Source organism: Solea solea, chromosome 15 (assembly GCF_958295425.1).
Source record: "Solea solea chromosome 15, fSolSol10.1, whole genome shotgun sequence".
In the NCBI taxonomy this organism is placed as follows: Eukaryota; Metazoa; Chordata; class Actinopteri; order Pleuronectiformes; family Soleidae; genus Solea; species Solea solea.
Genome location: NC_081148.1, coordinates 7989012 through 8016736, shown reverse-complemented (window position 1 = coordinate 8016736; position 27725 = coordinate 7989012). Strand labels below are relative to the sequence as shown.

General features: G+C 40.9%; 1 protein-coding gene and 1 long non-coding RNA gene across 3 annotated transcripts in view; one reads left to right on the top strand and one right to left on the bottom strand.

Annotated features, from left to right (window-relative positions):
- Window positions 1-27725, bottom strand: part of slc8a1b (solute carrier family 8 member 1b) — a 122898-nt gene that overhangs the window by 65950 nt on the left and 29223 nt on the right. The gene's annotated exons all lie outside the window — the stretch shown is intronic.
- On the top strand, window positions 15886-27127 carry LOC131473850 (uncharacterized). Its single transcript, XR_009242242.1, has 3 exons — window positions 15886-15979; window positions 25797-25902; window positions 26007-27127. It is a non-coding gene; the product is annotated as an uncharacterized LOC131473850 (long non-coding RNA).

The window sequence follows — 27725 nt, the reverse complement described above, 5'->3', positions numbered from 1 at the left end:
TAAAATGCCGATCAGTATTATATTTAAAAGATACAAAAGTGAAAAGTGTTTCTCTCTCTCTTATCAGAATTTGCGTTGCATTTATTACCACATGGTGGCAGCAGTAAGCATTTGGTTAGAGTGCTGTATGTGTAAAATGTATGGGTTTTGCTTTTTGAAGCTCCTCCTCCAATCTCCAATTGGACCTTGCAAAGGTGATGAAATTTACCAGGGTCATTGAATGCATCTGCTCCTCTTTAATTTGTAGGATAATTTCTAGTGACTGTACATTACCATTTTTGCTTGAATTACCCAACTCTAGCACATTAAAGTATCTCACATTTCTAGGACTGTGAAAGATAAGCTGTGAACTAAAAACAGAACTCTCATCCTGGATATCTGTTGTCTAATATCTGCCCATGCAGCCTGAGATTAATTGCCAGATTATAGTCGATGAATTCTGAGATTAGTGATAGACTATAGTATCAATTATTGCACTGATCTCAAGAGTAATGAAATTGACAGGGTCTTCGGATGCTTCTCCTTAGCAGCTCCTTTTTGGCTCAACACGCTGTGGACTCTGCATTACGTCACTAGCTCTCTTCTGCTGGAGTTTGTCGTTGTTTTTCTTCAAGTGGAGAATATCCTGCTGCCAAAATTACGTTTGAAATGCAGTGTAATGCTTGTGTTTTTCCTCCCACTGTGAAGTTAGTTTGAAGAAAACACACGCTGCTGGATCCGGGTCAATGTGAGGAATAGCGAACTTGAAACGAACGTCACAATTTTGCACCATGTTGTATTTTCTCCTTCTCTGTGGCTCCTTTCTGATAAACTGACATGTGGGGGAGTGATAATATATTCAAATAATAATATCTTTGCCTTTGAAATGCCCATCCCTGCAAGATATAAAAGAGCATATTGTTACCAAATTATTGCCCAGCACAATCTGAGATGGCTGCTTCAGTACTAGTGAGAACTGCTCGTGGAAGCTCTATGTTGATGCTGCTGGGTATCTCTTCTGCACTTTGAGTCAACAGTAGTGTCTCTTAATTCATAAGTCACTAACAAGAATCCAATAACACATTTATAAAACAACACCTCTGGCTGTTGTGGCACTGGAGATGATTTGGTTCCCGACTAGTGTGCGCTTTGCATGCGTCGTCGGGCTGAAGGGAATTCTGCCATTAGTGGCTCCTTGAAAAAGCATTCAGACAACCATTATATCAGCTGACCATCATTGTGATTATGCAGAGCAGAAGCTGTGCCTGTCACTGCATTTAAACATGCTGTGCACACATGCAAATGAGGAAAGTGTGTTCCTGTTTGCACTAGATTACATGCTCACATTAAACTCAGGTTACATCTATTTTTTGCTTAAATATTTATCTTTTTAAAGCATCTCAGCAGTTTGTTTGTTTGTTTTTTGTTCCAAACACCCTAAAGGTAGAATGTAACCCAAATCTGTCATTGCAGATCCAGCACAGGTTTTGCCCACAGAGCAGCCTCTGAAGCTGCATCACAAAAGCTTTGCTCAGTACACAGATGTTTGATGTCTTCCTCAGCATCTGACAGAACCCTTTGTGTTTACATAATGTTGGGAAAAAACAAGGCCTTAGGCACAATTTCCCATCTATAGATTGTAATGGCTCTCTCAGCATGTTTAATGTACGACATAAATCCTTCATTGAATATACATTTTGCAGGCGGCGTAGTGGCTGGCACTGGTTCATGACCCGGTTAGACGGCAGGCCTTTCTCTATGGAGCATGTTCTCCTTGTGTGTGTGTGTGTGGGAGTTATCTGGTCCCACAGTCAAAAAACATGCAGAGGTTAACTGCACACTCTAAATTGACCATATAGGTGTGAATGTGAGAGTGCCTGGTTGTTCCTCTCTGTGTGTTTGCCCTGTGATGGACTGGCGACCTGTCCAGGGTTGCACCCCCCCCGCTTTTCTCTCTGTGTCAGCTGGCTCCTCCGCGACCTTGTGACCCTCGTGTGGAGGATAAAGCGGTAGATGATGCATAAATTAATGAATAATACTAACAGGGATACGACCAACAGCCTTGAAAATCCCCTCGGGTTGTGTTTTTGTGATAATGCAACGGGAAGAAAAAATGAGGCTTGTCTTTACAATGACGCTATCAAAGACACTGTGACATGACATTGTTACAAGGCTGGAAACCAAACAAGACAACAACACCAGAGCGCTCAGTGATGATTTTAACTCTCTGTGTTCTCTTCAAATGAATCATTTAAATCAGGGGTCTCAAACTCAAATGACCTGTGGGCCAATGACTGTCTCGTCTGGTCAGTCAGGGGCCAGTCAAGTAAAAACAAAAAGCCCAACTTTTTTGGGAAAAGCAACAGTTGCGGTGGACATTATGAGCTCACAATGACATATCAATCTGCCATATTAATTCCTTTTATCTTTTATATGTACTCTATTTTCCGTCTTCTGTCTTTTATCCATTATTCTGTACAGCACTTTGGTCCACTGTGTTTGTTTTAAAGTGCTTTACAAATAAAGTTGGATTGGATTGGATAATTTCAAAATATAAGTGCTTATTTATGATGCAAAATTAATCTATTAATTTAAAAATAAAAACATAGAAATGACATGTTACAACTTGATATTGTTTGGAGGGCCACATGAAATCGATTGGAGGGCCACATGTGGCCCCCGGGCCGCAACTTTGAGACCACTGATTTAAATGATCCAGTTGATGAAATAAATTATATTGACTTGTGTATATTTTACTTTATAAAACTTTGGACAGTGCCCAAAGTTTTATAAAGTAAGGACCACTACAAACACTGATGCTAACAGCTATGCTAAACACTGGAAGGGAATGCATGGTCCAAGTCGATCAAAACCCTGTATGCATTGAAGAGTCATTTCACCCTGAAGTAAATGCTGATTTCACACATTCTCACTGGTGAAAATAAAACAATTTAACCCCAAGACTGAATGCATTTACTGACCGGTGGGAACGAGCGATGACTGACAAAACATCTTTGTTTCGAGTTTAAAGTAAAAACCAAGCGGAAGCAATGAGTCAATCCAAGTTTAAACATTTAGATCAGCCACACGCACTCTCCCGCTGAACCCTGACCCCAACAGACCCCGATGAAAAAGAAAGAACTGAGTGAGAACAGAGCCACTGGAAAATGTACAACTAGACACAATCCTGTGGGCATGTGTGTCTATATGTGCGTGTCCCCCACATTTTCCATATTAAAGTGTGTGTGTGTGTGTGCGTGTGTGTGTGTGTGTGTCCTTTTACACAAACTGGTCACAGTCATAAAAAAAGGGTTAAAAATAGTTCTCTCTTATTGTGTGTGTGTGTGTGTGTGTGTGGGTGTGTGTGTGTGTGTGTGAACACAGTGGATGACAGCTACAGTAACAGTCAACATCTGTCATGTTAAAGCTCACTTAGCCTAAATATGGAAAATGTTCACTCCCCTGTGTGTGTGCGTGTGTGTGTGTGCACATCAATGCCTGTAACAGTTGATGTGCTTCCTCACACACAGGGTTAGTGAGGTGAGACTAGTGTGTGTATCTATTCCACCATCTCTCTCTCCCTCCTCATTTGATTTGATTCATTTTATTACAGCGGGATCAGTGGAAAACAGATTATCCAATTTCAGGGAACTCCATTTCCATCCATCTGTCCGTCCAACCACCCATCCATCCATCCATCCATCCGTCCATCCCCTAATGCAGCAGCTTTCTCATCCAATTACCTCAAAGCAACATTATTCTGTTTTTATTGATACAGACAGCAAAAAGGCAAGAGAGTAAGAAACAGAAAGACAGAAGAAGAAGACAGACACACACACACACGCACGCACGCATGCATGCACACAAACAAGCCAAATAGCTTTATATCAGAAACAGCTTGGACTCTGCCACAGTGAAGTGATGCAGCAGCCTGAGCATGCAGGAACTGAGTGTGCAATGTTTGTGTGTAACTGCATCTGCTCAAGAGAGTGTATTTGTGTGTGTGTGTTTTGGTGTTATAATATTAATGCTCCCTGATGGGAGTGTTGCACCACGTCCACATCAAAGCAGAGCAGAGTGGAGATACAGGCTCATACAAGCTTCTTACGCAGCACAAGAAAACACAGAAGGAACAGTGTCTGGGTGTGTTTGTCTGTCTGTGTTATTTACGCCTATAGTGGCAAATGAATGCTGCAATGGGTCAGGAAGTGTTTGTAACTTTGTATGACATTTAATATCACATGTGCTTAAGGTACAACATGAACTCTAATATGTGTAGCTGTGAAAGTCGTCTTGTTTTCAATGCCAGTGACATCACACACTAAGCCAATAAGTAAAACCATGGAATTAGATTTGTGTCAATATATTTCAAACAACACTTGGAACAAAAACGCAAGTGACACACAACAAACATTAACCACACAATCAAAATACCCTGACCATGGGCGGGCCTTAGGAAGCTGCCTAGTGATTGGTTACTGAGTTTTGGAGCGACAGCCCAATGGACCGGAAGTAGTCACAGGCTTGGAGTCGCTGTCCGTCTGGGAAATTGTTCCCCAAGTTTTCCCCGTCGACATCCGACAAAATAATTGTAAGTAGTTTGTTAAACGTTAGATACTGACTATTATTTTGTCGAATGAAAAGTGTTGTTTGAAAATATAAAACACAAATGTAGTTCCTTATGAAACTGTCTATGCTAATCCATAATATATCACTCCCTCTGTATCTGTAAAACTAAACTTGGAGTTTCTACACATCAGATTTAACATCTAATATCACATCATGACAATGATGCATTTCTCTCATACTGGCATTTTGTTTGTGTCCTTCCCTCAATGATTTGCTCCATTTACTGTGACACTGTGTCTGGGTATGTGCACATGCACTTATCTTAGTCTCTCTCTATGTGTCTGTGTGTGTCTGTGTGTGTGTGTGTGTGTGTAGGCCAGTGAGGCAGGTTGTTCTGCAGTGAGAGCCTGAAGTCATGGAAAATATGCAGCAAGTTTACACTGCTTCTCTAAACAAAATGAGAAACCGACAGAAAGTGTGTATGGCATGAAGTGTGTGTGTGTGTGCGTGTGTGTAAGGAAAAGCACACTAAGAAAAAACAGTCAGAGGAAGTGAAGAAGAAAGCAGAGTAATGAAGAGGAAATCTTCATTTTACCAGCTTCAACTGTCCTTCCTTGACTGGAAAAACCTATTTCCGTTTCTATGTGTCTATGTGTCTGTGTGTGTGTGTGTGTGTGTGTGTGTGTGTGTGTGTGTGACGCAAATGTGGGGGGGTAGTCAGCAAAAAGCCCATGAAAGAGTCCAAGTCATGTTCCTGCATTTTCCACACGTGCAAAAGACTGTGTAAGACTCTATAAAGATAAACGTCTTGTCGTGGGTCAGCACTTCAATATGTGTGTGAGACAGTGTCAGCTGAACTAAACATCTAAAACAGCTGCATCACACAGGGCGAGGTACTAATTTGATGAAAGTGTGCAAATGGATCAACTTACATTCTTAAAAAGCAGTTTCTCACAATTTTAGAGATTGCAAAAATTGGCAATTTACTCCATTTATGTCTGTTAATTGCAGCAATGTCCAATGAATCACTTCACAACTGCCAACTTTGGCATTGTTTGCATAAGAAATGCAGGCGATACTGGTAAAGAAAAACAGGCACACACTGAACAAGTTCTGCATCAGTCCTTAAAATTCCATCGAAATCAGTTCAGTCGTTAAAGCCTGCAGACACAAAGACACACAAAGAAAGAAAAATACTAAAAGTTCCTCAGAGAACTGAACTGAATTGCTTTCAAACACAACAAGCAACAGCAGAAACAAACAAGAACATGATGAAAAGAAGCACGTCGGCACAATCTGAGGCTGATCACAGGCGTCCATCGACTCTCTAAACATCCACAGGTACATCCATGCATGAATCAGTATCCACCATGCACAGATTAGGATTAGGGTTATATACTTATAAAACTATTTACGCCGGGTACTCAACAGTTAAAAATGAGACACATGTGAATACAACTGCGGAAAAATAAGGTTAAGGAAACTTCAGGGTCACGGTTAAAAGAAATCCTAGCTAACTGGAAATGAGAAATATACAACTGTATCTCCCTCTGCTGACTTTTTGGCCTCTTAAAATGTCAGTGTGAGGAGGTCGAGCTGGATAAATTAGACAGAGTTTCCACCTTTGCTCTTGTCAGACAGGAGCCATAATTCCTGCCGGTCCTGGAGGTCACTTCACTTGTTTGTGTGAGGAAAGTCTGATACAAAGCAGCAAATGGAAACCAGTGACTCTAGAACTGGAAACAGGAGAAAAAAAAACAACAAAAAAAAGCAGTCTTCTCCTTCTCCTTCTTCTTCTTCTTCATCTTCTCCTCATATCTTAAAGGACCCATCTGGGGCCGTCCAATCCTGCTGTCTGTCTGCATGAACACCCCTTACTGACAACAGCTGCCAATCATCCTGCCAGGCCAATGGCCAATTAGGACAGCGTTGCCGTGGTTACAGGCACGCACTCGGGCACTCACTTCTCACCTCCAACAGTGTCCGCCTACTCACGGCATGTGAAGGGAGAGATGGAAGAAATGATGTCGTGATGAAAAGAAAAAAAAAAAAAAAAAGCCTCAAACTGCATCAAACCCTCCTGAGAAAATCACTGTTCTAAGAAATGGCACATTTATTTTTCACAATAACTCGTGTCTAATATGACAAATAAATGCTTGAGTGAAACTCACAACATGGTAACAACAAAAAGGCGTTGTTGCAGCCGATGAATGGACTTCAACTTATTCATTACAGATGGAAACATCTATTGTGTAGCATCTCCATCACTGAAGTGTGTTATTGTATTGGAATTGCCGATTTGACACAAATAGCAGTAAGAACCGAGAAACTGCAGACACGCAGACACACACCGGGGAAAACTGATAGGACAGAAACACACACACACACACACACACTCCCTTCAAACATCAAAACGCTGCCTCGAAGTAACAATCGATAAAAAAAGAGAGATAAAGAGAGAGCAAGAGACCCCTTCTGACAGTTGTTCCCATTCCTGGATCTTTGGGAGATAAAGGTAGAATATTCAGAAAGAGAGGAAGAAGGGTGGGCAAGGAAAAGAAGGTGAAAAACAAAGGAAGCACATTCAAAGACAGAAGGAGGGAGAAGAATCAACATTTTTGAAAAAAAAATACGAGGGAGGATAAGAGGGAAGGAAATAATGGAGAGAACCCAGAGAGACAGCAGAAGTTACTCATGGCACTAAGGATTGGAGGGAAAGGATGCGAGGGAAGAAGGGGTGGGGTTATCCAAGAACCATCCATCTCTCAAAAATAGAGATGGAAACACAAGTGAAGAAAGAGAAGGAGAAGATAGATTTAGAAGTAAAGAAAAGGGAGGGAGTGAAAGTAAATGGCCGATGACCAGAACAGCATGATGGAAGGTGTAGAGGCATGGAGGAAGTAAAGCAAAAAAAATGTAACCTCAAATAAAAAAATGAGGAGAAAAATAAAAGGGTGAAGTGAGGAAAAAGGCGACATCAAAGGCAAGCAGGCAAAAGAGGAAAGGGCTGAAGGGTAAACAAACAAGGAAAATGTTATGGGAAAATACTGGAAGCCCTGGTTGAAGCAAGAGAAAGAAAAAGGTGGAATACAGGACATTAAAAGGAAAGAGAGAGAGAAAGAAGACCTGGAAAAATGTGAGATGTGAAGGAAGGCATGCAGGAGAGAGGAGGAGCACATGGAGATCAATAGTGATTAAGTTGGTGGAGAGCAAATCCAGGGAGGATATAAGCTGAGATATACATCAGTGGAGGATACCATCTTAAACACGGTGATGGGGGGAGGGGGGATAACACATTACAGCTCGTTGAGTGTTACAGATAACCATCAGCACAGTGCAATTAATCATGACCAATTCTGCCTCCGTCAGTTTGCAAATGAAGAGAGGTTTTTACACAGAAGGTGTCAGAGACTGAGAAAAATGTGTTTTCTTTTAAGTATCTGGGTACGATAATTCATCTGCCCCACATCAGAGTCAACGCAAACAAATCAAAGCTCATGACAAAGCATTTTCAGAAGTCCAAAGAATAATCTTAATATATTTGTAATAAACCAATACGAGTGCGGCGTTTTTCTTCTCACATAATGTTCTGCCAGAATTCCACATCTGTTGATGTATATCTATAAATAAAAGTCGTTTTACTGTATTAAACAGTGGAGCGTCTGAAATGTGTTTCTGGCTGATAAGAAAGTGAAGTTGCTTCACTGTGCGGCGGATGCATCGCGGTCGTTCCACCTCAGGCTCGATGACCAGCTGGACGCTGCAGAAAACGGAACCCTCAGAGGTCATAAAAATCTCCAATCTGAGCTCCGCTGAGCATCAACAGATTCTGGTCATTGATTTTAGAGCTTTGCACAAAATTTACTGAGCTGCTTTTGGTCTCACATGGTTTCGCGTACTTGTTTGACTCTCATCGCTTATTTCTGCCGTAATAAATTGACAGAGGACCACAATGGAATCCACTGGTGTGTCACAGCAAGAAGGTTCCTGCTTTTATTCTTTTCTGTGTTCAGTCCGCATGTTCTCCTTGTGTTTGCATGGGTTTTCTCCAAAGTCATGCAGACTGGGTCATAGAGGTGAGAATGGAGACTCTAAATTGGCGCTAGGTGTAAAGGTGAGTGTGAATATGTTGTTTGTTTCCAAGTGAGTGAATCTGTAGCTTTTATTTTTCAGTGTCATGCACCAAATTGTGTCCAGCCCAAAATTATGGGCTATCGAAGCATCACAAAACAGGTGCAGCAACAAACGTGAATCCATTATAAACCACTTTCTTCTACCTTGATGGAAGGTACAAAATGGGCTAAACAAAGGATTGTATAGGTGAACAACAAAGTCTGTGCTCAGAGATAGTGAAACAAGTTATGACCCGATCCACTATCTAAGTTCACGATACACAGGACAAACAAAAACAAAAGCGCATTTCATTTTCACCTCTCCAAGATCATACAGCTGACAGTATTTTCTCTATTTTCTCCTGCCAGAGGCAAGATACCATGCCTTTGCCCAATGTCAGCAGGGACTGACTCCAACTCCACCCACGACCCACAAAGGATAAGCGGTATGGAAGAATGGATATCAGACTTTATCAGAAATATAATGAGAAAGTCATATTTCCATTGTTGTCCTTTGAGTTGTAACCAAGTACCAACAGGTCATGACGTCACCCATAAGAATTTGACCTTGCCCGTTTTGAAGCTTTGCAGAGGCGTCGCCTGCAACCAGGCTCCTATTGGACAACATCAGCTGTCAATCACAGAAGTATCCACTCATATGTGCCGTACTTTATCATCTATTTTCTTCTCAATGGGAACATAATCTACAAAACTAACAGACGTCATGCGACAGCGAGACCCAAAACTAGTGATTGAGAAAAGAAGAGTCACCCCCTGGTGGCTAATTATAATATTCTTACTTCTTGGTTGGCTTCAACTAGCAAACCACAAGACTAATGGCACTTTTTATATATAAAGTCAATAGTTTTAACAGCCCAAATAGCAGCCATTAACCTAGACTTCATGTTTAAGCAATGTCTATAGGTAACATCCATTCACTAAATTGATATAACTTAAATTTACTGTAACATCTACACAAAAAGACTGAATATCATCATTGTTCTTCCTTGCTGCAATTTCTGAATGTGACAGGCTGCTGGTTATTAAATCTGTCACATAAAGTCACATCAGATATCTGATTCTACTTGCACATAACTGTAAACAGATGTAAATAAGAAGTGAAATAAGCCATTTCTGCTCTACTCTGCTGCACGATATATGCCAACGACTGTCCCATCAAACCTCATTGTCATCAACTCTGGCTCCACTTGACATTGTGCTGCTCTCTCTGCAGTGATCCTGCACCTCATACAGCAATCATCATCGCACGAGACGGAAATATAGCTGGATTCTCCACTTTGTTTATCATTCAGCTGATCAAAGAAAGCCATATATAAATCACGCCAGCTTGTCTTGCACACTAATTTGCCCCTGGAGTGTTGTTAATGTTAGACGAGTGGGCTCTCTGTCTTCCTGCCACGCTCCACATCCGACTCTATCTGAGATTGAGGGAAAACACCACATGCAATATTCACCAGCAGGGATGTGGGATTAAAATCTATATACTACAGAGAGGAAAGAGGTAGCCACAGGAGGTATTGATAAATGACTTCATTCTAAAGATGATCCAAAATATGAAATATGCAGTCCGTCTTGCTCACACACACATACATGTTCATGAAACATTTATAATACTCACAGACCTCTGTCTGGCTCATCCATCACTTACCAGTGGCACGATTTCGTGATGGATGTGTCAATATCAGCAAATCTGGAAGAGTAGCTAAGGACACTGTCATAAAAAGTTTCACAAATGACCATGTAGAGGAAAGGGAGGAACAAAATAAAGATTTTATAAGATGGTTTTTAGACGATGTTTTGTTTTTTTTCCAAGGATGTAATGTCTTTCTGAACACATGGATGCTTTCATTAGAGCTTCCACTTGAAAGAAGGTTAGTCAAACAGCCTCCTCTGAATTAAATGTTGAATTAAAATAGAAGCTGTGACACACCAATCATGTGGACCTAATTGGACATGGTGTGCATCAGGATACACACATCGAAATCTCGACACACACACACACACACACACACACATACACACACACACCGTCTTATCAGCAAGTACACTAAATCTATTAAAAATGATCCCGCAATCAAGAAGTTGTACCAATTTATCCAAGTGCTCTGCTTTCCAAAAGTAGCTTCTAACCTAATTTTCTGTACACTCACACTGCAGCTGTGTGACAGTTGAGCTAGTTTGTCACTAATTGGTTCCCCATCGATTGCCCAGATTGGTCGGTAAATTACGACATCCAGTTTTCTGCGATTGGGGCAGATGTACGACCATTTGTCATCTCACACACACACACACACACAAACACATAAACCTTCTTGCGTCCAAATCCCTCCCCATGTCAACACATATACAGACACTTAAAAACACTAGTGTGGATATAAAATATGAATTTGCAGAGAGGAAGATGAATAAAAGATGACAGCGCAGGCGGTGTGGAGGGAGCCGCACTGTCACACGTTACTAAAATCAATCCATAGTTGGGATTTCCTCTCCCCCCTCGCTCTCCCTCTGTCTCCCTCCATGTTTATGGGGAAGTGTCAGAGCGCAGGATTGCCGATCGCCTTTAGTCTCTCACCCTCTGCTCCGGTCTGCCCGTCTAACAGGTAACGCGTCCATGTCCAGCGGATCAAAGGAATGTCACAATGCCTAGAGGCTATAGTTGTACCGACATTTAAGATCTGCCGTCTTCTTTCATCCGTCCAAATTGCTTTGGAAAAGCTGCATTTTTTAATTAAATTCTTACTTTTTTCATCAGGCCAATTTCGGGGTCCAAATATCAGAGCTGTAGCTCGACGTTTTGGAAATCTGTTGTTTCATGAGCTCAGTCCAGCATTAAGTATAGAATCAAGTGAAAACAATGAGTCGTATGTTCATAAATATTTAGTATTCTTGTTTTCTGAGTGATTATATCACCCTATTGTTCTGTGGTTGCTTGCTTTTTCAGGGAAATTCTCACTTTAATAAAAACTATATATCATTATTATTAAAAAAAATGATTTATTATTTTATATTTTTGTGTGATGGTCTCTTACATTGTGCATGTTTAAACAAGGGGAACAAGGTGTACTGGTGACTAACAGCTGCGTGTCAGTGCAGCTTACATTACACCTGCATCAAGCTTGGGTTGGGCTGAGACCCATAAAACAGAAAGCCTATAAAGCCTATAAAGCCTGGGTCAGGCTCAGGGCTCTCTTTGGTTCCAGAAAAAGGGGAAATGCAGCCTGAGTTGCACTCTACATTGTAGTGGAAAGTACATTTGGGAATAACTAGGTGTAAAAGGCATCTTTTGGGGTTTTAAAATAAAGAGAAACTGACTGACTGACTGCTGGTCAATACAACATTTCATCAGAGTCAAAACCAACACAACAGGATGTTGATCCTCCTGTTTTATTGTTCATGTTTAGTCAGATCAGAGAGTAATCCTGCGCAGCATCACGTAAACCTCCCGGACTCTTACGTCAGAAAAACAACAACATATTGATAAAAACCACAGATTTGTTTATTGCCCCTGCTGTCCCCTGGATGTAGGAGAAGATTAAACAATTCACATCTGGTAGACACGGAGAGATGAAGGGGGGGAAAGGTGAAAGGAGGAGAAAAGGATAAGGCAAAGATTGCTACATGCAGACACGAAAATTACTAATGGACCAAATCACTCGCTGTGACATCATGGACGTCTATGTCCAGTGTTGCCGATATTATTTCGGACATAAGATCAGTGAAGCTACTGTAGGACAGTAGAGGAAAATAGAAGATGGGAGAAGCCAAGAGAGGGTCGGCTTGACATACAGACTTAAGAGGTTCTGTGTGATTCAGCCTGATGGACCCATCTGGTCCTCTGAGAGTAGCTCCAGGCTAATTTGAGTTTTAATGATCAACCACAAGGCACTCTGACCCCGAACACATCCATTCCCCTGCTTACAGTTCAAATCAGTCGAACAAATACAAACCCTCGGGGACACAGGTTATTTTTAATGTAATCTCTTCCGCTTTAAGTAGAGACCTTTTTCACATAGTGAATTATGTATTATAATGTAATTATGAATTATCTCCTGACTAATGGGAACTGCTCCTTTCAGATAGTCTACAGTAAACTATAGTGGCTGGGTGTGTGCGGGATGGCAGACCGTCAGGGGAAAACACTAATGACTGTTGGTTACTACTGTACGTATATTATGCAGAGGCAATTAAGTGGTCGTAGTTGAGTGAACAATTAAATTAATTAATCCGTGTTTGGACGATCAATTGGGTGTGGACAAAGTGAATTAACAGCAACTGAGGAGCCTGAGTGACACAATAAACGAAAACAGGACGGATGAAGGAAAACGGAAGTGTGAATGACGTGTGTGAAAAAATAAGGGGCTAAACCTCCATGAAAGAAATCGCAGATTAGACAATGACTGAATCATCGCAGTGAAGAGACTGACTGAAGAAGAAGTATATAATAATGTACGATATGAAGATTGAGCAAGTGAGCGGATTCATTGAAAAGGAACATATGAATTAACCTCACAGTGAAAGGTCAGTGGTAGTGAGTTCAGTGTGGGTGCAGAGGAGAAGACAGCACCAACATCTGGCTAAACATCTGCTAGATTCCTCCACACTGTGCACTGAGACCTGAATAAAACATAGCGTGATAGTTTGTAATTATAAATTGCTGCCTAATTTTCAAATTCTGACGTAATAGCACTATTTTCAAATATTTATGTTGGTGTTTATTCAGGCATTTGTAAAGGTAAGACCTTCTTTTATACTTTCATGCTCACTGTTATTCTAAACAAACACACTGTAAAGCATTAGAACCCTCTCTCTCTACCTTCCACTGAGATTTTTGTATGAAGCTAAAGCCATATGTAATTGCATAAATAAATATTAATGAAACAGTTCAACATGCAGCATCAGTTATAGGTTATCCAGTTAGTGTAGGCCTCATGTTTGACCGCTTAAAAATTAGTTATATATAAGCCTAATGATCATGTGGCTATATTAAAATGAATAGACTGTATGTATGTGTATTCATAATAAATAAAATACAAGTCTATGCAGTATCCAGTGTTGTCCTGCAGCCTATAAGCTTTGATTTATTTTGTTTAAGAGGAGTTTTCATACCTTGTTTATTTAATCATCTTCTATTGTTATTAATTGTATTAATATTTCTATAGCACAAAGTACGCTTGCAGTCTTAAAAATTACAGGACCAAAAAAAGTGAGTGAATAAAACATTTGGAAATTAAAAAAATGCTCAGTTTTCCCTTCCATGGTGTAAATAATCATGATAATCTCAAGTTTTCCTCTCCATCCCTGTGGAGTTGGAATGTTCTCCCCATGTGTGTGTGGCTTCTCTCCAGGTTCTCTGGTTTCCTCCCACAGTCCAAAAACATGCAGATTTGGGATTATGTTAACTGGACACTCTAAATTAAGTGTGAAAGTGAATGGTTGTTTGTCTCTGGCCCTGTGATAGACTGGTGCCCTGCATGTCCAAGGTGTCCCTCAGCTTTTGCCCGATGTTAGTTGGGGTTGGCTCCAGCTCGCCCGCCAACCCGCATATGGAGGATAAAGCGGTAGAAGATGGATGGATATACTAGGATAGAATAAAATTGCACACATGCTCTTAGTCCAGACTAGATTATCTATATCCAACACAAGTGCATGTGCACACACACACACAAACACACACACTTCATCTGTAGTTATTCAATTACACAAATTGCTTTGCTTCAGCCACGGTCTGTTAAGTATTCCTACAGGGAAGTGACATATGTTTGCAAACATGCCAAGCACCGTCTACACACACACACACACACACACACACACACACACGGACGGACAGTAGACAGCTGGTCCTATGACCTATGTTATGTCATGACCTCACATACACTCACACATGCAACGCCACTATTTAGCACACATTAAACAAAAAACTTAGCAGAGCAGAGGACATTCTGTTTGTACTTCTTGTAGTTTCCTTCATTGAGTGGTGATGTCAGTCTTCACTGGATGGGTCTCAGTATAACCTGATCCCAACAGGCCCGAATAACAAACAAGGCATCAGCGTCATTGTCAACAACAGACCGGCTCTGCAGACGGGGATTTTTTAGGCTAATTTCCTCTGAGAGCAAATAACGTGTTACTCTGTGTTCCGGGATACAGCCAAAAAAGGGTTTTTACTACTCACTTTGGTATTAACTGGGATTGCACTACACAGCTTAACAGTCCTTATTAAGCCTTGTTAAGGCCTGGTTCTCAGCGACAACAAAGATAACCAGCCAGTGCGGGTACTGTGTATATATACAAGGCCGCATTTCACTTCTCCAACATCACAGAGCCAGAGCTTGTTAATGGCTAGTTGTTGCTAGGTTTCCGAGCCAATGCTTTTACTGTCATTTAATCCACTGCTTTTGTCTTTCATCTCCTCCTTGTCACTATATGGACAAATGAAACACACACAGACACAGTGAGAAAGCTGACGGTCTGATGGGAATGTCTTGTGATATATGACATAAGAGAGACAGAGGAGAAAGAGACACAGCACACTAATCAATCTATCGCTGTGGGGATTAACAGTGGGACACACACACGTAAAGACAGAGAGCGAGACACAGAGCGAGAACCACCCACTACAGTTCAGTGTGAGTGTGTGTGTATGTGTGTGTGTCTATGATAACAGATTCTTTATGTTGTATTACTCTTAAATTCACTGGACCAGTGCAGACGGATAATTTCATCAAGAAGAACAAATTGGAAAACACCACCGTGTTCTATAAAGGCACTTACAATTTGTCATCTTTACTTTCACTCTCTCCGCCGCTTCCCTGTCTCCATTTTAAAGGCAAACACACTCATTCGCCTTGCAGCAGCTGAGATTAAGTTGTCTTTTCCAAGTGAGTGGCGTAGCACATACTCCAAAGTCTCCAACTATCTGTTGAATTTAACTTGGATAATTGAATTTTCTGATGCAAAAATGTGCAGCTTGCTACAAAGTGTGTTATGTGATATATTAAGTGTTTAGACTTAGAAGACTGTCAAGTGACCTGTTGGACAGTTATGCTTTTAACAGATAAACAGGCAGTTTTTGCTTGACCTCCTTATGTAAAGTTGACATTGTGCTTTCAAAAAAGAACATTCAAGGGTAGGTTGCCGCGGTAACCTGCACAGATCAAAGGATGATGAAGGTGTGAAGGTAGCCGGTCTTTATTTCTCCCTGTGAGACAGGGTTGAAACGGCTTCTTTCTACCAATATCTCTTGGATTTCTTGTCCGAAAAAACTGCCAGTGTCAGCACTGCACACACTGGTGCCCTCAGTAAGTCACTTAATTTGACTCGAAGTCTACTAATGTTTGAGGGAGCTTTTCATTGTAGTGTGATCAAGCAAAATGGATAGAAAAGAGCCATCATTCAAATGACTATTACTACAGCTGTCATAAGAAGGTAGGTGTAGAAATGGCCAGTTGCAGTTTTGCATTTAAAATCCTTATTTAATGTATTTGTCAGCTAATTCTGGTGCATTTGTTTTATGCCTAGGGCAGTAGAGCCATGCAAAAACATATTGTATGGAAGTATTTTCACCACACTATAGCTTTATTGTGGTTATCACAAACGCTCTAACCTAAGCATCAAAGAAAGTCCTTCACTTTGCAGTGTGAATGAATCATTATAGCACTATTTGTTTGATTCCTGGACCAATCTCTCTGCTTGTTATCCTTAAGCTTGGACATAAAAAGAGTCCTAGCAGCAGCAGGTAGACGTGTCTAAGTAAGCCCCTGGTTGGAGATGATTAGGAATCATGATGTTAAACTGGTGCAGTGAGATTCAGGCAGAAAGCCGTGAGAGGAAGCAAAGTTTGGAAGGTTTGGACGCAACTTAATAACACTCAGTTTGTTGCCCTGAACCAAAGTCCTCCAACTGAACTGATTTTTCTCAAAACAAGCTCAACGGTATCCTGCTGTGGACCCAGAACAGCAGAGAAAACCAACAGCCAGTTCCACAAAAACCACAGAAACAGTATACGTTACAGGCTGGCGTGTAAAAAGCTCCCCTGTTCAATTTACACTTCAAATGACTCATTTATGTATTCACAAGACTGCAGCGCTCAGACTACACAAATACAGACACACACAGAGCATGTGTGGGTGTTCTTGTATTCGCTTCCTCTTTAGGACCTGTTCCGGAATAAACACTGACCTTGTCACCACCAAAAACCTGGTCCTAATGAGGCAGAACCTCATTTCTGAGGAACTAGTGAAGTTTAGCACTGTGAGTTGAATTATGGAATAGCTGTGTGTGTGTGTGTGTCCACCCTGAGCATTATTAGAGGTCAAATCAATAATATACTGAGGACGCTGAGGAGTGTGTGTTTAATTGGGTATACTTGCCTTTCTAACCCCTTCTGTGATACTCACTGTGTCTGTATGTGTGTGTGTGTGAGTGGTAAAATGTTTGCTCCCTTGCTGATGATACCCCCCCACACACACACACTGAACCACAGACAGAAAGACTGCTCCCTTGAGGAGTTTTTACCAGCTGTTGTGGAAAATGTTGCTTTTTAAATGACGACATCGAGTTTCATTGTGCTAGTAGGTGGTAGCAAGCGGTAACCACTGGTGTCTCTTAAGAACTCCACAATGCAAGTGTTTGTGGGAACTTTAAAGACGACAATATAAAATAATTTTTTTTATATTTATAACAAAACACTGTTATTAGTCGTTATGTAAGACAATGTAAATGTCTCTGGTGTTTGCAGTGCACTGACTCCTGTGGGTAAAAACATTTCATTGAGATACTTCTGTTTAAGTTTCAAGCTTCAGTTCATTGAATACTGTGATTAATTTAACACGTGACCGATTATGCCATTTTGCCATAAACTATAATATGCCATATTATAGTTCACTATATATATTTTACAAAATAAAACAATTCAATGGCAGCATTTGAATTTGCTAATTGCATCGTTTCATTTGAAAACGATTCCTTGTGCAGCACCTACTGACTACACTACTTGAGAGTTTACCACTGCTTCCACTACCGACTGATGACTTTTCCCTGTTTCAACGTTTTAAACAAGACAATGTCAAACTCACATTTGCCATTTCCCAGATGTATCCGGAATGCACTCAAACATCCAGACATACCCACACCCACGCACTCACATATTCTCAGACATGGCCGTAGGTAAACTCTATTAATACATGGCTGAACCAGGACAGTGGAAGTGGGGAACGGAAACAGGCCGGTATCCACTGGGAAACCGATCACGGTCCTCAATTTAGCCAGAATCCTGCTGGGATTATCAATGGGAATGACCAGTGGGAATAATGAATGGGAAGACCTCCTACTCTGAGAATATCTTTGACCTAGACATCCCAGACAATGGCAACGATCAAAATGAAGAACAGAGACAGACACATGGAATAAGGACATAGTGCAATTGTGGCGATGGAGAATGGAACCAGACTGAATAAAAAAAAAACCTTAGAATGAGTAAAATGTTAAAGACAAATTTCATAGGAAATTCAAAAAAGACACTGAAAGTTTGCAGGTAGAAGTTTGGAGGTAGAGTGGATGAGAGAGAAGATGTAGTGAGGGGGAAACAGAAAACACACCTGCTGTCCTGCTCTTTCTGCCTCCCTGGGTGCATATGCATGGGTGTGTGTGTGAGACTGCGTGTTATGACAGATGTCGCACCATGCTGCTTCCCAGCAGAGGACGAGCTTAAAGTTCATTAGGAAGGCCTCTTGACATTCAGCCTCTGATAGAAGACACTTCTAAAACACAGACTGCTGCTGCTGGAATAATAAATACAAACTGCCTCTGAGTAGCCAAGGCATGTTTCAAGCCACCTTAGCAAACCAAATGAGTCCAAAGTCAGCGCTGATGTTCATGTTTAAATGTCATGTGCTGGGGAGAAATAACCGGGCTGTTGACATCGTGATGCTACCGCTTGGAAACAAAGCTCAGACTGCTTTTCTTTGAGGGATTTGGATGTCCTCTATATTCACATTACCCACAGCAGTGTGCTCAGGCTATGTGAAACTGTATATGACTAAAATGACCCTAGAGACATGCAGATAGAAACAAAACCTCGAGTCGGAGACGCAGAGCTTTTTGTGTTTAAAGATACCCTGTGAACTCCATCGTGTTTAATAGGAGCCGGAGTGTAATTCACTCTGTAACCACCAGAGAGACCAAACAGGACCTTCTGACTCAGCACTATTATGAAGTTGAATCCGAAGTCATGAAAAGTGTGACCTGGTGTCCTGGGACTGGAACTCATTAAAACTCACAACATTAGAACCTCCTGCAGTTTGAAAAGAGTCTAGCAGGACATTCTCCTGTGTGAACTGTCTGGTCCTGCACTGTTCTCTGGAGTCCACTGAACATAAGATCCCTCTGCTGCTTTCACATTCAGTAGAATCCTATTATGTCTCTATGAGGTCAACTGAATATTAGAACCCCTTGCTGTGCCATAAGCACATCCTCTTCCACAGAAACTGCTGAATGGCAGAACCTGAATCTAATAACATTTAAATCATGACTTTTTGCTTAATTTAGTATGAAATAGATCCTGCTCCTGTCTCCAAAGTAAATGTCTTAAAAAATAAATCTGTTGATGTCACCTTAGGGTCAGTTTAGCATAAAACAATACAAAAAAAATCAAATAGAGCTCAGTTTAGCACATTTTCATGCTTCTGTATCCATAACACATCAACGCCCACCGCTGCTGTCTCTGAAACAATAAAATGTCCTCCTGTAGAGTCTACAAAAATGTCCTCCTCCTCCCTTCATGTGTATTAAACCACTGAAGCAACTGAATTAGAACTTCCTGCCATGTTCACTCACCGAGGTAGAACCAAACCTGACCCGGAAAAACCCCTGACATGCAAGAAATTGTGTGGGAAAATCCCAAGACAATTACCTTTATTTTGCTTTTCTTAATTATTTTATTCTCCCTCTCTACCTCTCCCCTTCCCTCGTATCTATCTATTACCAGCGGAGCCAAACACAGCTTCACTGCGTTTCACAGTCAGGAGGTGAGAGCTGAAGAGGGCCGAGGCCCTTCATTGATTTTTCACTTCAGCTCCACTTCATGCGTCCTGGAAAGCTGAAGAGCTGAACACAGAGTTTGACTGACACCAGGAACATGCAGGGAGACATTACAGGGACAAACCTGACACTCCCATCACCACAGGTGTCCAATGTCACCTCCTGTCCACAGGACTGCTGTGGCATTCATCATATATGGCACTTCTTTGAGGATGATTGGTTTAATAATGACTGTTGTAACAACTATGTGTGTGTGTACGTGTTTGTATATCTTTGTTGAGTGTCACACATTAAAAAGGGCTATTTATGGGTTAAGACCTGGTTTAAGGTAGACTTGGGTTTGGGCTAAGGGGCTAAGGCAGGGGTGTCAAACTCAAATGACCTGGGGGCCAATGAGGGTCTAGTTTGGTCAAGATGGGGCCGGACAGGGGAAAAAGTGGTGAAAAAAACAACTGCAGTGGGTGGGTAATATGACCTTAAAATGATGCTGCAATAAAGGTAAACTGAATTTCAAAGTAAAAGTGCTTGTTTCAATGTGGAAAGATGCATTCTACATATTTGTGATGCAAATTATTCAACAGAATGTGCACAGCTGTAATTAAAACATAATACATATGTAACATAAGCTCATAATACATATATGTGTATGTATATATATATATATATATATATATATATATATATATACATTTATGTTGAATAATGTGAAAATTACAAACAAATGTCTTATTACTTTTATAGCAAATACATTTAGTATTATATTATGTCTATATTCTTTCACCTCACTGTGTGTAAAGGAAGAGGAGGTCACGTTGTTTTCATTATAACAATATACCAGTTTGACATCTCTGGGCTAAGGAATGCATTATGTCTATGAGTGCCCTCACTAAGGATGTTGTCCAAGAATGTGTGTGCATGTCTTAAATAGGCTGTGTGGACCAGTTGCCAAACAAATCTTTCTTTGAGAGGACACGTTGCCGGGTTCACACAACTTTAAGGTTAGTTTAGTTCATGTCTAGAATGTAGAATGCCTGTGTGTGTGTTTACACAGGCACAGTGAGTAATGTGGGCCTGCTGCCGTCTCTGATAACCAATGATGAAAGGAAGACTTGATCAATAACACAGAGAGAGAGAGAGAGAGGGGGAGAGAGAGGGAGAGCGAGAGGGAGAAACTTCTTTGAAATGCCACCGTAGAAACAGAGGGATATGCTCACATGCATGCAGACACACGCACGCGCACTGACCCCTGCTAACTTAGTCTTTTTTGAAAGCTTGGGAATGGAAACATTCCTGTGATAAGGTCCCCAGAGAGAGGAGGAAAAGGGGGGATGGAACGAGAAAGAGAGACCGAGAGGGAGGGAGAGAATGTGGGATGAAAATCCAACACAGTATAAACCTAGACTTAGCTCATAAGGTACTCAATCCCATCATATTTACAGCACACCACCCCCCACACTTCTCCATTCAGATCCAATCTCCCCTTATACCCTCGGTACCTTCCTTCTATTTTTTATGCCTTTAAATTGAGCTGGAAAATACTGCACACATGCAAGTGCACACAAAACACACACATACACACTTACACAGCCTTCCTAATGATACTCTTGGTTGGTATGTGTGTATGTCATACAAAACGCATTCCCTAGCCCCTTACCTTAACCATGCTTTAAGGTTTTTTACCTTAACCAGCGCAACTAAATGCCTAATCCTAACTCTAAAATTCTCAACCCTCGAAGAGAACTTGACATTTGTGAGGAGAAGTCAAACTGTCCCGACAAGGTCACACTGTCTCCACAAAGATAGGTTTGAATCGAACTTTGTCCTCACAGCCTACTACAGACACACACACACACTCTCTCGGGGAAAGAGTGGGAAGGAGCCAGTGGAAATGAACAGCAAAGCACTTTAAGGCCATTTTGTATTTATTTCTGTGGCATGCTAAAGCAATAATCATAAGTCTTCCTAATTAAATACCTGCATGCGCTTGTGGTGTGTGGTTGAGTGTCTGTGTGAGTGTGTTTTATGAGCATCTTTTGTCACTGAAGGTATTGAAGATAGTGAAAGGTGTAGGACCCCCTTTTCTATTTAGGGTGACATAAATCTACTAAAGCTGCTACTGAAACACAAAGGCCATGACTGAATGAATAGATAAAGAAGGGGACGTTGGACGGAAGAGCAAGAGAGAAAGGGGGGTTATAGAAAGGAGGGGGTCAGGAGTTCAGTTTACTGTTATAGTGCAGATTCAATGTCAAGAAATCTAGTCTGAATTAAGATATATTCATTTTACGACTTCATTTTCAAAATAAAACACCAAAAAAAAATCACAGACTTGAAACCTTTTCAATTCTGACTTAAATCATGAAACTACATTCATTAAAAAAATACCCAGAATATATCGTTTTTTACCTGCTTGGGATCGATTAAAATGTTTCGATTACAAAGTTGCACATTCACAAATCACATCATCTGAGTAAAATGAACTGGAAGCAACACTTTGAAACGAGACATTATTACCCACACAGCAGGGACTGGTCTAGCCGTCCACTAGCTGGCCCTGGATCAGTGCAGTGAACTGTAAGGTGTCTAACGAGGGCTCATGTCACGTCAGCAGTTATCGCTGACCCCTTTCTCCTTTTCCCTTTCTCTCCTACTCCCCACTTCGCTCTCGCCCAAAAGGTGTGTGTGTGTGTGTGTGTGTGTGTCTGTGTGGGGGGTTGTATTGATTCGCTATAAATTCTGTTGGACTCTTAACTGCAAACACACACATACACAAAAACACACACTGAGGCCAAGATACGGCATCATAAATGCAGCCGTGTTCGATGTGTGTCACTGAACACAGTGGACGCTATGTGACGTAACTTCAACTAAACAAGCACAGCCGTAAGGGTCATGTTAATGCACAACACACACACACACACACACACACACTCTGCAACGACTGATGTCATTTGGAGTTTCCAGAGATGCACCAGAAGCCAAATCCAACAGAGCAGACTGGGAGAAATGATTCCCAACCCTGGTAATCACAGCTTTAATTACATATTCTGCTTTCTCCCTGCCCCCTCCCCTCTCTCACCCTGTCTCACTCTTCCTTCATCCCTCCCTCCCTTCAGATCCACTTGGCCTCAGTTTATGGCCAGACGTTTGTCACTTTGCCATCTCTCTTATTGCTTCCTCTCTCCCTCTCTCTGTGCGTGAAGCAATGGAAATGGGATTTTTCTGCTCCGTCTTTCTTTACAGCTCTTCTACATTTGCTCACCCCATCAATCTCTTGCTCTCTTGCATCCTTTCTTGCTTCCTCCTCTCCCGCCTCACTACTTCATACGTTTATTTCTAAGACGGGGGCTTGTGTGTACTTTGTTCGTCTGTGTACAAAATGACTTGTGTGGCCACACGTGGCACAATGGGCACAAGTGTACACTACAGTATGCGCTCTCTATATAACATGTGTTTGTGTGCATATGCTTTTAAGTACATATAGTGTAAGTGTATGAATGCACAGCCTCTAAGGATAAACTTCATTTTAATTATTGATGCGCCACAGAGCTTGATCACTGCCTAACCACAACAGATATGCAGAGGGCCGAAAAATATCACTCAAACTTTATATTCTTAGTGCAATATTTATTAGCATTTATTATTAAATATATTAGTTCAGCCATTAAGTGTTCACTCCCAAGTTAAACCTACACCTACTGTATGTGGTGCACAGATGAGATATGAAGATTTAAGCAGCATTTCTGAGAGGGGAAGTGGATTTTTTTTAAGTCCTTCTACAGTGAACAATGACTCTGACGCTGCCAGTGGAGACATTAGCATGCACAAAACACGTAATCATTCATTACAGATGTCTTCATTAAAATTAAAGCTAAAGAAAATGTGGTTTGGGAACACAGTTTTGGATCCTGCAAAGAAAACTGATGAAAAGAAGACTATCAAAAGAGACATATTACATATGTACTGTATTTATTGTGCACTGGCACCACGCAAATTAATACACTGACTGCACCAAAGACTGATCAGAGTTTTCCCATCAATATCCGACTGAATCTGGTGTACCATCATGAGGTCTTTGGAAAAAAGGGACAAGCAGAAAATGCTGGCAGGACAGGGTGTGCGTGTGTGCGTGTGTGTGTGCGTGTGTGTGTGTGGGCCAGTTTTGAAGATTTCGGTTTTACTGTATCCTGGAAGCAGAGGAGGTGGAAAGAGAGTGTGTAATGGATTTTTTTTTTAAGGTTTGGAAGTGAGACAATGAGACACACACACACACACACAGTCAGTATGTTTCCATGCACAGTCAAGTTGAGCTGCGGTTGTAGATCGACTAGCTGTTGTCCTTGTCCTTGTCCCAGTATACATAGAACTAGTGGGAAGTCCATTTATTGAATTAAGCGTGTCCACCTCTGCTGCGCAAGGGGGGAATGTTATTATGCTTTAGCATGCAGCTAGTTGTTAGCATGTCAAACACCAATCAGAGTCCTCCTACTGTCCATTAACTTTAAAAACATCAAACTCTTTTCAGCTGAAACGGCCTGAATTTTGCCATGTTTTTATTCTCCAGTTTCTCCAATTATTTCTGGGTACTATCTATGTTGTGTAAAAATTAGTGAGTGAGAGACAGACATTGGTCTTTAACATGTTGACCATAAACGTGTCAAATACAGACTTAACACACCTCCAATACTGGAGATAATAAACACATCGTAATGCTGTTGATCAGACCCAGCAAACAACAGGGGATTAAACGCACACACAGACACAGGCCTGTGACTAAACAGCAGGGTATGGCTAGTGTCTGTGTGTCCCTGTTTGTTCTCTCTGTGACATACAACAGACAGAAGGGCAAGTTTGTGTGTGTGTGTGTGTGTAAGCTATGTTTTAGGATCCTTTCTGGCATAAACACTGACCATGTCAGGAACAGTCGCCCTCATGGAGACCGAAGCCTGTTCCCAATGAGCCAGGACCGAATTTTTGAGGAACTGGGCTATAATTTGAATTAAGGTTAGGGGTAGACATTAATTAGTTATGGTTATGGTGGAAGGGAAACAATGTCCTTAGAGGAATAGCTGTGGAATCCTCCGAGTGTGTTTATACTCAAAAATGATTTATCTAAGCAATTACAAACAGATATAACATCAACACTGATTACATTCAAATCTTAAAATGTTGTGTTCACTGGCCAATTGATCAAATACAGTGCTATAACCAAATGAAACCTGCAGCATAAAACCTTCCATCTGATACAGAAAAACATTTATTTTATTTATTTTTTTAAAGAGGCATTTTGGACACACACATTACAAATTAAGTAATAAAGGTGAGACAAAACATTGATTCAGGGATATATTGTCATCCTGACCCATGAAATAGAATCATCAATATGCTGGCAAATATCAATAATTTATTCAAAAATATGTTGTCCTCTGATCAGTTTCCCCAATATGACTCAAAGGCATGAATACTTTATGACTCCTCACGATGGCGCTTATTTCAGGAATGACAATAACATGAATGTAGTTTGTGTTCAGGACAGTAATTGTGACATATCTTAACATGATTATCTAGCAATATTTCTATTATGGCAGATTCTCTCATATTGTCATAATTATACATGGACTGTATATTTCAAATAGTGTTGTACAGCTATTTTTTGCATTTTGTTGATGCAGTTGTGTTCATTAAATGTTGTTTTTTTTTACTCTCACTCACTCACTCTTGCTCAAAAAGTGCTGCCAACAATTTGGACCACTCAGGCTTATCTTTAAATCAAATTAACGAAAAACCGTAAGCCAAATTTGAAGCTGTCAACAACTCCCACTCCCACAGACCGTCTACACCGATCCATGGGGACAGATGTCCGGCTGTAACATTAATAATTGATTTAAAAGAAATTAAACACCAGAGAAACATTAAGTTTGGTATGAATACGAAGGCTCTAGTGTCCACTCAGTTTTGATATTAGTGGCATTTTCGGGACTTCATTTTTACCTACCTTGCCAATAGTAAAACGTGACTGTATCAATGTGCCACAGAGATTTTATATCAAATATTGAACTTCAGCATCTGTCATTTCAGGAGAGGTCTGCAAAACTCTATTGTCAAGGATCATATGGCCCTATTCCTGAAATGGCTTTATCAACACCATCCACTAATCACTGCCCCCATCTACACCAATTTCAAGGTATATAGACATAATGTTAAAAAAAAAAATCACACAACAGGTTACCTTTAAGTGTCCTGAAGACTAATATGTTCAATTGTTGTAATTATTTCTTCATATGTCAGGAGTTAGGAGACTTATGTAATAAAGTACTACTCTTCACTGAGGATGACCGGATGAGAAACCAAGAAAGTTAAAAGAGACCACAAGGGAGCAAGGAGTGATGAAAGACTTCAAGCCTGAGAGAAAGTTAAAATGAGGGTGAACGTGTGGTAGAGGAGGACATATGAAAGAGAGGGAGAAGGATGGAGAGCCTGAAGCCTTTCTCCCTCTATCCAGCGCTCGTCTTCTGCAGCATCATGGGAGTTGGTGTGCTACATTCGAGACGGAATCAGCTAATAGCCTACATCCACTGCTCGCTGTACTTTTACTGCTTAGTCCTGTATCTTTTTGAAAAAATTCCATTTCTTTCCTGCCCTCCTTTGTCACCATCACACGAAAATCCCAGTCTGATCGAAAGCCAAAAACAAAGTGATGATGTTATTTCCTTGCTAGTGTTGAACCATGGGTCTTATGTGACTTATTCCATTGAGGGTTTCTTACATCTGGTTTTATGAAAGAGTAGTATCCACTGCAGCACTCTGTAGACCAGGGTTCAAAATGAGTGCTGCTCCATTTGTGCGATTGAAAAATGCTTAGCTTACTTGAAGAAATTGTTTTTTTTTCTTCTTTTTTTGCCACCTAGTGGTTGATAATACTTCAAACATTAAATCTGGTTCAAGGTTCAGCTTGAGCTTGACCTAGAAAAACCTCATGCATCTGTCTGCAAGGTGTGGAACATTCATCGGGGCCATTTCGCATTGTTAATATGTAAAATCACAGACACATATGCACGTGCGCACGCACGCACACACACACACACACACACACACACACTCCAGTGGGACAGTGTGAACAGTCCGTTCATCCGATCACGGCTCACCAGGGAGATACTTGTCACCACGGAGACCAGCAACAGAGCCACTAGGGCATTGTGGGACAGCTCAGTCTCCCAACATATAGACAATCTGCCATCGCTGATAGATGACAAGGAAGATTTATGTGCCTTTTGATTCAACTGTTTTACTGATTACCTTTCTGTCCATGTGTTGCTCTTTTCTATTAGCCTGGTTTATTTCCTCTCTGAACTGTTATGCAGTCGGATCATGAATGAAATTGGCCAACAAAAATGACATTTTCAAATTATTCTTAACAGTGAAACTAAATATTTAATCAAAGCATTTTGCCTCGATTTCCTTTCTCGTTTATTCATCCATTGTGTCAGTATCCTCAATTTAACCTGCTGAAATAACAACTCTTTGGTTGCCCCCGGCTAACTTCAAGAGCCGGGGAACTATCAATCTCTATTCACCTCATTAAAGGCCGGCAATTAGTCTTAACAGACCCAAAGACACCCCCACATCCTTTTCCATCCAGGAAGCTGAAGGAGAGGACGGCAAACAAACACGTGCATGGATACACACACGAGAAACAGCAACCTCAGTTGTGTTGTTATATTTGCCGATTTATTTTCTCATTGCTCATTGTGTTTGTCTGGAATAATAATGGCTTGTGGGTTTTGTCTGATGCATTTGTTGACAAACATTTCACAGGTTCTAAATATTGGTCATTATAATTCAGATTTTGTCTTTGAAAGTGGCCACCGGTCATGATATTCTCTGGACTGAAATAATCAATAGTTTGGCCTCTAGAGAAGCAGCATCCACTGAAAACACTTTAACCAAGATGTGTATAGATGTTTATGTGTTTATAGAATCTATACGTGAGTCTTAAAAAGTAGCTTA